Consider the following 11,748-nt stretch of genomic DNA (forward strand, 5'->3'; position numbering starts at 1 on the left):
CCTATATGCATAAAAGAACACCCAATACACGAAGTGAGACATAAACCGTATAAAATATGATGCTCAATGTATGTAAAACATGCATAAAAACATGTTCACTCAAGCACTTATCAATAGTCAACATTCTCAATGGACGCAATTGAGGAGCTAGCAATTGGACATTGGACTGCATCATCCCCACCACCACAAGTGCTACAATTCATCATTGATTCTGACCTCGAACTACTGCCCATGAGAAGATCAAGCTTCCGAGTCAACACATCAACCTTTGCGCCCTAGGCATCATTGCTACTAACTTCGTAAAGCCCAGTAGTCTTTTGTGTAGATCCTCTTGAGGCCCAATGTGATTCATTGCTTGCCATAGACTCAAGTAATTGCTCAGCCTCATCGGGATACTTGTTGCTAAGGAACCACCCGCTGCGGCATCAATGAGTTGGCGAGTAGCATAATTCAGCCCATTATAAATTATTTGTACTCGCATCCACGAGGCAAAACCATGGTGGGGGCACCTTCTAAGGAGATCCTTGAATCTCTCATAGGCTTCAAACAATGTTTCGGACTCCACTTGTTTAAAGGCTGAAATTTCTTGCTTCAACTTCGCCGCTTTGCTTGGCAGAAAATATCTCCCAAGGAACATCTCAACCATATCCTTCCATGTTTTAATATTCCCCGAAGACAATGATGTAAGCCAACGATAAGCTCCGTCTCTCAAACTGAATGGGAATAGTCTCAAATGGATCGCATCATCGGACACCCCATTAATCTTGAATGTAGAGCAAATTTGGAGGAACCGGGAAAGATGGTCATGTGCATCTTCATTTGCTAAACCATTGAATTGAACCGAGTTCTGGACCATGCCGATTGTACTCGCTTTAATTTCAAAGTTGTTGGATGCCACGGTCGGTGCTTGAAACTAAATTCATCTCCCGTGAATTGGGGTCTTTCATATTCGGATAGAGTGCGACGCTCTTCGGCCATGATTGAAGACTCTCTATCCTCAATTTCAATGTTTTGTGTACCCGAACCTTCATCAACTTCTCTCAATCTCTGATACAAAGTTCTTTCAATCTCACTATCCGGTGTAATCAATGTCAATGGATTTGAGCGTGTCATGCACAATACCTTGCAAAACCGAGAAAGATGATAGAAAGTTAAGATTAAAGGGAAAGAAAAATAACAACAAAAAATGAGTAAAGAATGAAATGGCTGGAGTAATAATCTAAAAGTTTCCTAGAATTACTTAAAGCTCCCCGACAACGGCGCCAAAAACTTGATTGCTTCCCCGCAAGTGTACGGGATCGCCAAGTAATACCTCGCGTGAAGACACGAGGATCGTATTCCACGGGGCTAAGGATCTCCTATTACTCCTTCTCGATCTATTATCTAGCCTAAGATCTCAAGTGATGAATTTTTACTCTACTAAATGTAATTAAAGCTAAAACAAGATTGTGACCAAATTAGAGAGAACAAGCAATAAGCAAGCAAGAAAATCAATGAGATGCAAAGGCCTATGGATGAGGATCCCCTTGAGGGGTTATCATGCAACATGGATGATGATCTAAAGATGCAAGGGTAAAATGGACCATGACATTCTAAGGTTAGCACAACCCCAATTTCTCGGCGATTGAACCCTAATCCCATACGAACATAGATAGGAATTTCTTCCAAATCTATATCCCCACGATTGCATTAAGTACGAGGAAATCTCACTTAGGAGTAAACCTACTCTTCTTCGGATTAAACTTATATGGAGGGCTACCAAACACCCAATTGCTCGGCGTGATGATACAAGTATCCCCTTCTAATCCATTCATGATCTAATACATGCGAGCAAGTCACATCTACATCCATCACTCATAAAAGAGCTACGGATTTCTCCTTAGTGTAGCACTTAGCATGAAAACAATGGATTAAATCTCAAAATTACCCAATCATGGAATTAACAAGTTATCAACCAACATACATGATAAAACCCCCCAAGGTTCACCAACACCCGGTGGTCTTGGGGGTCTAGTGTGTCATCATCCCACAACAAGCAATACAAACAAGCAAAACATGAAACAAAAGCAAAAATGACACTCCCTTGATGAAATGGTGAAGGAGGCTCCCTAGATGAAATGGTGAAGGAGGAGGTGAAGAATGTGCCGAATGACACTTTCCCCACCAAAGGAGTGCCAAATGACGTTTCCTCTAGCCACGGGTCTCCTTCCTTCAAATCGTGGTAGATCTCCCGTTGAATGATGTTGCCTTCTTGCCTTGAGAGTCTTGGACCTTAGGCTTGAATGATCTTCTAGCTTCCTTGCCCTTCTTCTCCTTCCCAAGGTTGCCCAAAATCTCCCAAGTGATCTCCCCAAAGTCGGCCAAGAAAAGGTCCAGTCAAAAGTCCCCTTTTTCTGCCATAAAAGTTGGTATTTATAACCCCCGAGGCATACGGGTCGTATGGGGGTCGTATAGGGGTCGTATAGCACCCAAAAACCCTAGATTCGCGATCCATACGGGGTGCATATGGCCCTCATACTGGGTAGTATGAAAATCTGGGTAGACACTCCAAATCAATCCGCTGCTATAGTGCATACGGCCCCCATACTGGGTAGTATGGGGGTAGTATGAAATTCCTGTTTTCTTCTCTTTTTGCCCAAATGATATCTTCTTGTTCTCCATGGCTTCCTTATGCCCTATAAAGCAAATAATAGACGATTAAGCGCAAAACAGGCATCAAACCTAACAAAATGCATGCAAAGTGAATACGATATATGCATGAAAACATCTACATTTAGACACTTATCAGCTAGTACATTTGTTTCCGCTGCTGGTGAGATGACACTGGTGCAGCAAAATAAATGAAGATTGGCAAAGAAAAGAGAAAGAGAAGCTTACCGACAAAATGAGAATAAAAGACTAGAAACGGCCGGAAAACTCAATTAACAACCCTCTAAAACGACGGTGAGAGGTCAGGAGAGAGCAAGGATGTGTTCTCAATACGTTTGAGCGTCAAAAGATGAAGAAACCTGAAAAGATTTTAAAGAAAACCTGCGGTTTTAGTATTTCTATACATCCACACTGGCGCGTGGAAATTACCCATGCCCATGTGCCTGACCCATAGGGGTAGACACACGCCACTGTGGACTCTCCATGCAACTGAGAAAATTCTCTAAGTGAGACCCACGCCCGTGCATAAATTCCAAACGGCCGTGAACATTCACAGGCCCAACTCATAGGGGCAAACGCACGCCCCTCTGTCTTCTCGGTATGGAGAGAGCTCCTCTGCAGAGATTCGTACGGGCGTGCGGAAATTACCCACGGCCGTGCTATTTTCACAAGGTCACCCACAGGGGCGAGTTCAATCCCCTGTGTGCTCTCGGGATAATCTGCCACACTCTGCAGGAATTCACACGCCCGTGTGGGAATTACCCACGAGTGTACGAAAATCGCATGGTCGTTCACAGGGGCAGCCGCACGCCCCTGTGCCTTCTCTGGATGACCTCACAATACAAATCAGCGGGAGTGCGAAAATTCCACACGCCCGTGCGTTTTCTTTGGATGCCTTAGAAAATTCTACAGTCTCTGCAGAAAATTTCTAAACATGTTTACAGACTCAGAGCCTGGCCTAATATGCACGTTTTACTAGTGAAAAACATGAGAAATAGCTCAAACAACCAAAACTTCACCAAAACACATGAAAGCACAAGATAACACCAACAGTGAACAAGAAAAGCATAGCAATGGCATATAAGGCCAACACCCAAGCTCTTATTCATGCAATCACTAAACTAGACACTAGAAAATAGTAGATACTTAGGTTGCCTCCAAAGAAGCGCTTGTTTTACGTCACTAAGCTTGACGTACCTCTTCTTTACCTTATGGAGGCTTAAAAAGAGTATGTTCCTCCTGACTAGACATTGCATAGCAACTTCCCTTAAACCAAAAATCTGCTTGCCGGGGCGGAATATTTGTTGGAGAGTCCAACCATCTTACCTTTGGCCTCGAAGGAAACAATTTGGTTTGGGAATTGTCCAAGCTTAGCAAAGGTGGGTCATTGGATTGCTTCAATCTCCTACCCACGTCTTCTTCCAAACCCAAAATCTCTTTCTTGCAATTTATGAATTGATCAATCCCAAAGGTAGATGCATTTTCCATTACCTTAGGGGTTGCTTCTTCTTCAATTTCAACTTGAAAGCAATCTGTCTTCGCCAACTCTCCTTGCATCATTTCTTGCTCATAAACATACTGTCCACTCAAACAATCATCATATTGAATGAACGGTTCTTCTTGTATATTCTCAATATTGACAACATCATACTCGCTCTGCCCCACTTCTTCATTGTCATTCACTACCACATTTTCTCTACAAGGAACTTGCCTTGCTTTCTCAAATACTTGTTGTTCCTTGAAGAGTGTGTCAAGTATCGCTCCTAATTGATGCCCAAGGTTTTTATATGAGGCTTCATGACATCTTCGTGTGGTCTCCATATTTTGGACGCAGACATCGGATGTTTCAATAAAGTTAGCTAATACACTTTGCAACTGAAGTGCATCCTCGCCGAGTATCTCACCCCTTTGACATTCCTCTTGAGGTGCCTCCCAATGTTGTTCACCATTATTCCATAATAAGTTTGGGTAGCCCACTTCAATTGGATGATAAGTGTTGTAACATGGAATGTTTTGTTGTCGTGAAGTAACAATTCTATCAACCTTTTTACTGAGAGCTTCGACCTGAAAATATAGAGCAACAACTGGGTCAATCATCATTTAAAATCCTTGCAAGAAAAAGTAAAACATAACAAAAGAAAACAAATGAGAATGATGGAAAAATAAGAAAGTGTGAAATAGAATGAATAATAAATAGCTAAGAAAACAAAGTGCAAAGTATCTCTAAACGCCTATTCCCCAACAACGGCGGCAAAAACTTGACAAGGTCTCCTTGCATATATCCCGCAAGTGTACGGGTTTGTCGAAGTAATAATCCCGGATGAGCGGGTATCAAATCCACAGGAAATAGGGAATAAAAACACTTAATCCGCTTCTTAGCTATGTGAAAGATCAATAGTGATAAGTGTGACAATGATTCAATTCTCAAAAGTAAAGACAACAAGTAAGAGAGTACGAGTAAAGAGGGAGGTAAGGTAATCGATAAAGATGGGGTACTCGGATAATGCTCCGCCTAAGACAATCGTTTCAAGTGCAAGAACCCTCTATTATGCTTCCTAATCAATGCAATGGTTAGTCGTGGAAATCCTTAAATACATAATCCCAAATCTAAGGTCAACTATGCCTAACTCCATACATGTCCCGGAGGAGAGATTAAATAACCTCTCAACCTCGCACTCGAATAGAGTTGCAATGAGCTCTAGGGATTCCAATTGATAAATCTCTTAAGAATTATAGACCTAACCCTTTGGTCCAGGTGGAAGGTCCCTAACCACAATTAAGCCCTAGATACTAAGATTATCTCAACGCTTCACTCCGTTGCACGCGCAACTAAGCCCCAGTAGAGGGTCATCTCTTAGACCATTCACTCTATTATGGCCGCAAAGAACTCGAGGAACGGAGGTAGATCTATCACGTCAGAGGAGAAAGGATACGCTCCTGTACCTCTCGACTCACCCTCTCAACCCTCTCCAACCTACCTTTGTCTAACGCTCGTGGTGTGTCACTCACTCACAAGGTTACCAACAAGAACTCTCAACCCTAGTGTCACTCTAGGGGAAATATTCATACAATCAAGCATTCAAGGTTGGAACTCATAATAAACATCAATTAATTGAAAGCATAATAAAGAGATTCAATGAAACAAATACATCCTAAGGTTCACAAATACCCAAGTACCCACTAGTGGTTTAGCTCTCCATGGAGCAAAAGTATAATCAAAAGAAATAGAATGTATAAGCAATGAATCCATAGAGAACCCCCACCCCCTCCCCCGATAGTCATGTCGATGGTCCCTGTGGAAAATCCTCTACTCGTCGTCCAAAGATTCCCTTGTCCGGTATAGGATACGCCTCGACGGAAGCTCCCCTACCAACCTTCTTCCTAAGGAATGACGATGTCGGAGCCGTAGAACCTCTCCAAAACCCTAGCCAATACCTCTCAAAACCCTAGCCAAAACCTCTCTCAAGTTGGGGAAAAGATGGAGAAAAGAATACTGAAATCGTGACTGAATCGGCTTTAAATAGGACTAGAGTCGGGCGACTACACGGGCCTATGGATTTTTCACACGCCCATGTGGAATTCCAACATGGGCATGGATAATTTCCACACGACCGTGTGGATTCTCTGAAATCCTGTTTTCTCTGAATTCCTATGTCTTCGCTTTTGAACTTTAGCAAGATTTCCTCCAAAATCGGTGCATCACGATCCACATTGGCTTCTTTCCTTCATACTCGGCCTCACAACCCTACCTGCACGAAAGTAACATAAAAACACACATATTAGTGAAAAAACCCAAGAAAAGTAATGCTCAACATAAGGAATGAACGCTTCGCATTCATATCGTACAAGCACTTATCACTGAGCAACAAGTATCCTAAAGAAGCAAAACAGTTATTTGAAGACAAGCCTGACAATGAATCACACTAGAGTTCAAGAAGGAGATAGCAAAAAGTGGCCGGGATGCATGAGGTAGACGTTGATACTGCTTTGGCAGCGAAGGTAGATGTGCTCACACAAAAGCTGGATCTACTGATGAGCAATGGTGATGAGTGCATTTTATATAGATACTTTTATACCCTTTTCATATATTTATCTTATCTTTAAGCATTTATTTGTTGTGATTCGATACTACTATGGGTATTATTGTGTAAAAGAATAAGATTCAACAAAAGTAAAGTGTAAAAAAAGGTCAAAAAATAGTGTTACAGGTGAAGCAAGGTCTGAGCACATGCATGCTCTCTCCCCATGAAAATCTCTAGCACTAGCACTATAGTAAAAACAATGCAGCTGAGTCAATGAAACTAAGTTACTATAGGAAATAACTGTAGCATAATTCTGGAAAAAACACGATTTGCGTGCTTCTTGCAAGGTGACAAGGTCCCCTTGCGTATATCCCGCAATTGCACGGGTTTGTCGAAGTAATAATCCCGGGTGAGCGGGTATCGAATCCACAGGGAGTAGGGAATAAAAACACTTAATTCGCTTTTTAGCTATGTGAAAGATCAGTAGTGATAATTGTGACAATGATTCAATTCTCAAAAGTAAAAGCAACAAGTAAGAGAGCACGAGTAAAGGAGAAGATAAGGCAATCAATAAAGATGGGGTACTCGGATAATGCTCCGCCTAGGACGATCGCTTCAAGTGCAATAACCCTCTATTATGCTTCCTAATCAATGCAATAGTGAGTCGTGGAAATCCTTCATTACATAGTCCCAAATCTACGGTCAATTATGCCTAACTCTATACATGTCCCGGAGGTGAGATTAGATAACCTCTCAACCTCGTCCTCGCATAGAGTTGCAAAGAGCTCTAAGGATTCCAAGTGATAAATCTCTTCCTAATTATAGACCTAACCCATCGGTCCAGGTGGAAGGTCCCTAACCACGATTAAGCCCAAGATACTAAGATAATCTCAACGCTTCACACCGTTGCACGCGTAACTAAGCCTCAGCGGAAGTTCATCCCTTAGACCATTCACTCTATTATGGCCGTAAAGAACTCGAGGAACGGAGGTAGAATCTATTACGTCGGAAGGGAAAGGGGACGCTCCTGTACCTCTCGACTCACCCTCTCAACCTTCTCCAACCTAGCTTTGTCTAACGCTCGTGGTGTGTCACTCACTCACAAGGTTACCAACGAGAACTCCCAACCCTAGTGTCACTCTATGGGAAATGTTCATACAATCAAGCATTCAAGGTTGGAACTCACAATAAACATCAATTAATTGAAAGGATAATAAAGAGATTCAATGAAACAAATACATCCTAGGGTTCACAAATACCCAAGTACCCACTAGGGGTTTAGCTCTCCATGGAGTTAAGTACAATCAAAGAAATAGAATGTAAAAGCAATGAATCCATAGAAAAACCCCCTCGATGGTCGTGTATATGGTCTTGTGGAGAGTCCTCTACTCGTCGTCCAAGGATTCCCTCGTCCGGTATAGGATACGCCTCGACGGAAGCTCCCCTACCAACTTTCTTCCTAAGGAATGACGATGTTGGAGCCGTAGAACCTCTCCGAAACCCTAGCCAATACCCCTCAAAACCCTAGCCGAAGCCCTCTCTCAAGTTGGGGAAAAGATGGAGAAAAGAATACTAAAATTGGGGCTGAATCGGCTTTAAATAGGGCTGGAATCGGGTGACTACACGGGCCTGTGGATCTTTCACACGCCCATGTGGAATTTCCATACGGGCGTGTATAATTTCCACACGCCCGTGTGGATTCTTTGAATTCCTGTTTTCTCGGCCGGCTGTGAATAGTGTTGCTACAACACTTTGCTACAGTGATGCTACAACCCTACCTGCACGAAAGTAACATAAAAACACACATATTAGTGTAAAAACCTGAGAAAAGTAATGCTCAACATAAGGAATGAATGCTTCGCACTCATATCGCACAAGCACTTATCACACGGACGCTCTCTATGGAAAGCATGGGCGTGCTTATCTTGAATTTGAGATTCAATTACCCAAACTATCCCTAGAAAATCGCTGGGTAAGAGAACAACCTAAGCATGACCATGATCAACCCGAAAAACACCTTTTAAGCCCAGATTTAGGTAATTTGCAAGGATCCTTCTCTCTTCTTTTTGGGGTGGTTGTCGAGGTCTTCCCTAACACATTTGGGGGCTGGAGTGAATATATAGTGTAAGAGCGCTAATGGAGCGGAGCTTAGCCAGCGGGACTTCATCCAAGCACTATCGGAGTGGTTTGTAAGGCAAAGATGGGAGTCTTTCATGGTTTCTATTTCTTTTCTTTTCCTTAGTCTTATATTGATTTGTCTATGAGGGGCTAACCATTCACCACTGCCCCTAATCTATGAACTTGGATGTTTATGTTTTATGTTGACTACTTGTTTTTAATGTCTACATAGTTTTATTGTTATATTATGATTATTTATGTGTTAGTGATAAGTGTTTAAATGTAGGTGTTTTCATATATATATATATATCATATTCACTTTGCATGTATTTTGTGAGGTTTGATGCCCATTTTGCGCTTAATCGTCTACTATTTACTTTGTAGGTCATAAGAAAGCCATAGAGAACAAGAAGATATCATTTAGGTGAAAAGAGAAGAAAGCAGCAATTTCATACCACCCCTATACAATCCATTATGGGGGCGTATGCACTGTAGCAGAGGGATGAAATTGAAGCTGTCTGCCCAGATTTTCATACCCCCCATACCACCCAGTGTGGGGGCCATATGGAGGCCGTATGGACCCCGTATGCTCCCTTATGGAGCGCGAATCTAAATTATTTGAGTGCTATATGACCCCCATACGACCCCTATATGACCCGTATACTATGAGGGGTATAAAAGCTGACTTTTAGGGCAGAACAAGGGACTTTTCTGGACATGTTTTGAGAGACCACTTAAGAGACTTTGGGTGACCTTTGGAAGGAGAAGAAGGGCAAGGAAGCTAGGAGATCTGATAAGTGCTTGTGCGATATGAATCCGAAGCATTCTTTCCTTATGTTGCGCATTACTTTTCTTGGGTTTTTACACTAATATGTGTGTTTTTATGTTACTTTTATGTAGGTAGGGTTCTGAAACCAATTATGAAGGAAAGAAGCCAATGTGGATCACAATGCACCGATTTTGGAGGAAATCTTGCTAAAGTTCAAACGCGAAGATATAAATCGGGTGCGAGATGCTAGAGTGTGTGCCAACCTCCCCGTATTTGAGTTTGCACAACCATTTGGAGGGGGCACATGGGCAATCACACTCAAGCACTCTGACTTATGCACATAGAACAAGATTTCCATCAACATATCCGTCATTGAAGAAGCAAATCGATCCAGGGCATAGACGTGTGCCCGTTTATGTTACCTCGATGAAAAGTGGATTCGGGAGTATTTTTGGCAGAGTACTGTAGTAGATTACTGTAGCAAATTTCAGAGAATCCGCACGGCCGTGTGGAAATTACCCACACCCATGCGGAAATTCCATAGGGGCGTGTGGATTCCCGCTTGCAGCCCTATTTAAATCCGATTCAGCCCTGATTTCAACATTCTTTTCTCCATCTTTTCCCCAACTTGAGAGAGAGTTTCGGCTAGGGTTTTGAGAGGTATTGGATAGGGTTTTGGAGAGATTCTATGGCTCCGACATCGTCATTCCTTTGGAAGAAGGTTGGTAGGGGAGCTTCCGTCGAGGCAATCCTGTACCAGATAAGGGAATCTTTGGACGACGAGTAGAGGACTTTCCACAAGACCATTGACACGACTATCGAGGGGGTTTCTCCATAGATTTATTGCTTTTACATTCTATTTCTTTGATTGTACTTAGCTCCATGGAGAGCTAAACCCCTAGTGGTACTTGGGTATTTGTGAACCCTAGGATGTATTTGTTTCATTGAATCTCTTTATTATGCTTTCAATTAATTGATGTTTGTTGTGAGTTCCAACCTTGAATGCTTGATTGTATGAACATTTACCCTAGAGTGACACTAGGGTTGAGAGTTCTTATTGGTAACCTTGTGAGTGAGTGACACACCACGAGCGTTAGACAAAGCTATGTTGGAGAGGGTTGAAAGGGTGAGTCGAGAGGTACAGGAGCGTCCCCTTTCCCCTCCGGCGTGGTAGATTCTACCTCCGTTCCTTGAGTTCTTTGCTGCCATAATAGAGTGAATGGTCTAAGGGATGATCCTCCGTTGGGGCTTAGTTGCGCATACAACGGAGTGAATCGTTGAGGTGATCTTAGTATCTAGGGCTTAATCGTAGTTAGGAACCTTCCACCTGGACCAAAGGGTTAGGTCCATAATTAGTAAGAGATTTATCATTTGGAATCTCTAGAGCTCATTGCCACTCTATTCGAGTGCGAGGTTGAGAGGTTATCTAATCTCTCCTCCGGGACATGTATAGAGTTAGGCATAGTTGACTTTAGATTTGGGACTATGTATTTAAGGATTTCCATGACTCACCATTGCATTGATTAGGAAGCATAATCGAGGGTTCTTGCACTTGAAACAATTGTCCTAGGCGGAGTATTATCCGAGTACCCCATCTTTATCGATTACCTTACCTCCTCCTTTACTCGTGGTCTTTTACTTGTTTTTACTTTTGAGAATTGAATCATTGTCACACTCATCACTACTAATCTTTCACATAGCTAAGAAGCAGATTAAGTGTTTTTATTCCCTACTCCTTGTGGATTAGATACCCGCTCATCCGGGATTATTACTTCGACAAACCCGTGCACTTGCGGGATATACGGAAGGCGATCTTGTCAAGATCATTTAAGGCCAACGTCCAAGGCTCTCAAGAGAAGAAGGCAACATCATTCAAGGGGAGATCAACCACAATTTAAAGGAAGGAGACCCACGGCTAGAGGAAGCATCATTCGGCATTCCTTTGGTGGGGGAAGCATCATTGGGCACATTCTTTACCTCCTCCTCCTCCACCATTTCATCTAGGGAGTGTCATCTATGCTTTTGCTTTATGTTTTGCTTGATTGTGTTATTTGTTGTAGGATGATGACACATTAGACCCCAAAGGCCACCGGGTGTTGGTGAACCTTGGGGGGTTTTTATCATGTATTTTGGATGATTACTTGTTAATTCCATGCTTTGGTTATCTTCAGATTTAATCCATTGTTTTCA

General features: G+C 42.4%; 1 non-coding gene across 1 annotated transcript; it reads left to right on the forward strand.

Moving 5' to 3' along the window:
- The first annotated feature begins 491 nt into the window (after window positions 1–491).
- On the forward strand, window positions 492–598 carry LOC120266179. Its single transcript, XR_005538022.1, has one exon. It is a non-coding gene; the product is annotated as a small nucleolar RNA R71 (small nucleolar RNA).
- Window positions 599–11,748: the final 11,150 nt, after the last annotated feature.

Source organism: Dioscorea cayenensis, chromosome 7, assembly GCF_009730915.1.
Source record: "Dioscorea cayenensis subsp. rotundata cultivar TDr96_F1 chromosome 7, TDr96_F1_v2_PseudoChromosome.rev07_lg8_w22 25.fasta, whole genome shotgun sequence".
NCBI classification, from domain to species: domain Eukaryota; kingdom Viridiplantae; phylum Streptophyta; class Magnoliopsida; order Dioscoreales; family Dioscoreaceae; genus Dioscorea; species Dioscorea cayenensis.